Source organism: Mandrillus leucophaeus, unplaced genomic scaffold (genome assembly GCF_000951045.1).
Source record: "Mandrillus leucophaeus isolate KB7577 unplaced genomic scaffold, Mleu.le_1.0 Scaffold83, whole genome shotgun sequence".
NCBI classification, from domain to species: Eukaryota; Metazoa; Chordata; class Mammalia; order Primates; family Cercopithecidae; genus Mandrillus; species Mandrillus leucophaeus.
Genome location: NW_012109030.1, coordinates 3,717,758 through 3,722,169, shown reverse-complemented (window position 1 = coordinate 3,722,169; position 4,412 = coordinate 3,717,758). Strand labels below are relative to the sequence as shown.

At 37.8% G+C, this 4,412-nt stretch overlaps 1 pseudogene across 1 annotated transcript; it reads left to right on the top strand.

Annotated features, from left to right (window-relative positions):
• Positions 1-3,841: 3,841 nt before the first annotated feature.
• LOC105530560 lies at positions 3,842-4,411 on the top strand (annotated as a pseudogene). The gene has a single exon (XR_001004666.1). The product of XR_001004666.1 is annotated as a high mobility group protein B3 pseudogene (transcript).
• The last annotated feature ends 1 nt before the right edge of the window (position 4,412 follows it).

Here is a 4,412-nt window from a genome sequence, read left to right as displayed (position 1 = left end):
ACTTAGTCCGAGAGCTCTCACTGTGTGTGGCTCTCCTATCCAGGGAAAACCAACCCATCTCAGGCAAGTCTGACAGAGCAGCTGCCTTTAAAAGATTCTGAGTTGAGTGTGGTATGGGGGCTGGCCTGATAAGTGTGCCCTTAGATGTCTTCAAGGGCTCTGGGCAGTGTTTGAGGGATCCAACTGAACTCAGTTACACCAAGCTCTTCCCCACTGTGGCAGGACTTCATGGGGTCATGGGGTCCCCTCCCTGCAGGGCTCTTCCATCATCCCAGATCTTCATGCAGTGGAGTTTCTCTCATCCTCACAAGCTCAGCTCACGTGTTCCACTTAATCATCACTGCATCTCTGGCACCGAGCCTGGCCCATAAGAGATGGGTCATTTGAAGAGCTATACGTCATAGCTCTTTTCATGATCACTTGTTTTCTTCGGGCCTCCTGACATCCAAGAAATGTATTGTCATTTATAAGCTTGAAAGCGAGTTTAAGCAATAAAATAAAGTTTGTTAGATGGCTGGGCATGGTGCATCATGCCTGTAATCCCAGCACTTTGGGTGGCCGAGACCAGAAGATCACTTGAGCCCAGGAGTTTGAGAGCAGCCTGGGCAACGTAGCAAGACCCCATCTCCACAAAAACAAAAGTGAAAAATAAAAAAATAAAGTTTGTTAGATATGCATATCCATATCTTCTCTCTATAAAATTATAATAGAGTTACTATAAATAATTTTAATGGACTATTACATAAATTAATACATTGTCACTTATAACATTGTAGTTTACATCTCTAAAAGACAGAGATTTAAAGAAAATGACCATAATGCCATTCTTATACTTACACAATAATTTCTTAATATTCTCAAATGGTGCTTAGACTTCCTCAATTGTGTGTGTTGTTTGAAGCAGGATCCAAATAAGGTCCATAAATAGCGATTGACTAGTATGTCTCAGTTCTCTTTTAATCTATAGATTTCCCAATTTCTTTCTTTTTTCTTGCAAATCTTGTTGAACACACTGGGTCATTTGCTTTTACAGTTTCCTGTAATCTGGATTTTACTAATTGAATCTCTGTGGTGTTGTTTATCATGTTCCTCTGTTTCCTGTATTTCTTGTACATTTGGCAAGAATACATCATCAGTGGTGGCATCTCCTTCCACCCAGTGTTATATAATGTCTGATTTTCTCTCTTTTTGTGATATCATCATCTGTTGATCTCTGTCTAACTCCGTTAATTCTTTAGGGATTGTAAATTTTGTCATTTTTTTTCTATCATTCCTACATCATTGATTAGTTAGAATATATCCACAACAGAAAACACCCCTTTATTCACCAATTTTTAAAATTCACTAATTTTTACCATGCCTAGCATCATCCAAATGTGACTGATGAATTTATTTAAAGCATCATTATTCATTTATGGAGTCAAACAAATTTGATATGTTTCAATTCATCCATTACAGTTTTATCCTAATTTGGAATCAAATTGTCTGACCCCAGGAATAAGAACTATTCAGTTGCTCCTGAATCTGTTTGAAACACCCTTGGTAGTCATTTAATTTCTTTGCTTCCTGGTGTGACCAATTATTTAAGGAGGTTGGTTCTTTTTAGTGGGAAATAGAATCTAGATCCACCATTGGGGAATGAGGAATACTAATTACTACTGGATTGGTTGTTTCTAGGACTTTACAGGGTACAAAATTGGGGCATTTTAAGTATTTTCTTTTAAGTATAAATTAAGTCATACATTTATGCTGGTATTTCCATTTCAAAATCAGGACTACAGTTTTACACAATCTCATCAATTTCCTTTTTCTCACATGACAAAAATCTGGATCTCAATGACGCCAACACCATTTCTCACTTGCTTTATCCACACTACTCACATGATAGCCTCAGAAAAACAAAATCACCACTACCAACACGAAAGTGACTGGTAATCATTTCAGATATTTTTTAAAGTTCTTTCTGTCCTTTGGGATATATAATGAAATCGCTATGACATAAAAGTTGCTTTGCAATTTGGAGATTTCTGAAGGAACTTAAAACCAAGCTTCCATTGGACCCAGCAATCACATTAGAGGGAATATACCCAAAATAAAGAAATCATTCTAGCAAAAAGACACCCACACTCGTATGTTCATCACAGCACATTTACAACAGCAAAGAATCAATAATATACCCCTCAACCTAAGTGCCCAGCAATGGTGGGTTGGATAAAGAAAATGTGGTACATATACACCATGGAATACTATGTAGCCATGAAAAAGACTGAAATCATGTTCTTTACAGCAACATGGATACAGCTGGAGGTCATTATCCTGAGCAAATTAATGCAGGAACAGAAAACCAAATACTACATGTTCTCACTTATAAATGGAAGCTAAACACTGCATACTCACAGACATAAAGATGGGAACAATAGATGCTGGAGACTACTTAGAGAGGGGAGAGAGGGAAGGGACAAGGGCTGAAAAACTACCTATTGGGTACTACGCTCACTATCTGGCTGACAGGATCATTTATAACCCAAACCTCAGTGTTACATGATGTACCTGGGTAACAAGCCTCCATGTGAACCCCCATATCTAAAATAAAAGTTGAAATCGTAATAAAGTAAACTAAAAGTTGCTTTAAATAGTTCCTCCCTGTGTGTTTATGCCATCAACCAGATGTATATGTAAGTTTATTTTTTAATATTTAGGAGTTGCTTAAAGTTAACTTAATATTTATGCAACATGTTTATATCATTCTAAATCTCTAAAACAAGATATAGCCAAAGCTCATAGCTTCTATCATTATCTTATTCGCTTTGTTGCATCATTTTTCTTGTAGGTACCAGTTAGCCATTCTATGTGTGTGTTTAGTGATCTTTGCTCTATTTTAAAAACATAAATAAATGTGTGTATATATTCATATCTTCCCTTTTCTAGAAAACAGCATACACTTTCTCACCTCACTTTTGCGTATAATAATATACCTTGAAAATCTCTCTATGGTTTATATAGAAGAGTTACTCATTTCTTTTTAGAGCTACGAGATATTCTTTCATGTGGCTGGACCACAATTTATTTACCCAGACACCAATGGATAGACATTTGGGTTATTTCAGGTTGCTTTTCTTTTACTATGACAAATAATGCTGCAAGGAGTAGCCTTAGGAATAAGTGTTTTTGTATTTTTGGCAATCCATCTTAGGGGTGGGTCTCCAGAAGACGACCAAAGAGTAAATGTGTATATGATTTTGCTATACATGTTGTCAAATTCCCTTTCATAGAAGCTGTACCTTCTTGCATTCCCACCAGTATTCTCTGCAAGTGCCTCACTCTTCACAGTCGCTCCAATAGAATTCACTGCCAAACTGGGCTTTTTGTCCCTCTGTAGAGAGAAATGGCATTTTCATGTCGCTTTAATTGGCATTTCTCTTACTATTAGTGGGACCAGCATCTTTCTCAGGTTTCAGCTCTATTTTCAGATAAATGCATTTTAAAACATCTTGTAAGCTATGCATTATTATTTGGCCTTAATTTATGGGTGATATTTTGTGATACTAATTAAGTGCATTTGAGCTGGCTATTCAGCAGATCTTTGTAAGCACGGATCACCAAATCTGTCTGAAGTTTCTGAAATCTCTTCTACTTTAGAACAGCACATTTGAGAAGTAGTGTTATCAGGACTGGGGTTTAAACTCTTTGGCATATCTGGGGTATGTGATTGGAAATGTGTCTGAATTGGAATGTTGCCTTAACGAACACGTGTATAGAGCTTCACTATATATTCTAATGAGAATTCTGTACCAACACAAACCAGGTACTTCTTCATCAAGAACTTAACCTGATTAGACTAGCGAACAATACAGTCAGGATGGCTAAAGGTGACCCCAAGAAACCAAAGAGCAAGATGTCTGCTTATGCCTTCTTTGTGCAGACGTGCAGAGAAGAACGTAAGAAGAAAAACCCAGAGGTCCCTGTCAATTTTGCAGAATTTTCCAAGAAGTGCTCTGAGAGATGGAAGACGATGCCCGGGAAAGAGAAATCTAAATTTGATGAAATGGCAAAGGCAGATAAAGTGCGCTATGATTGGGAAATGCAGGATTACGGACCAGCTAAAAGAGGCAAGAAGAAGAAGCATCCTAATGCTCCCAAAAGGCCACTGTCTGGATTATTCCTGTTCTGTTCAGAATTCCGTCCCAAGATCAAATCCACAAACCCCGGCATCTCTATTGGAGACGTGGCAAAAAAGCTGGGTGAGATGTGGAATAATTTAAATGACAGTGAAAAGCAGCCTTACATCACTAAGGCAGCAAAGCTGAAGGAGAAGTATGAGAAGGATGTTGCTGACTGTAAGTCAAAAGGAAAGTTTGATGGTGCAAAGGGTCCTGCTAAACTTGCCCAGAAAAAGGTGGAAGAGGAAGATG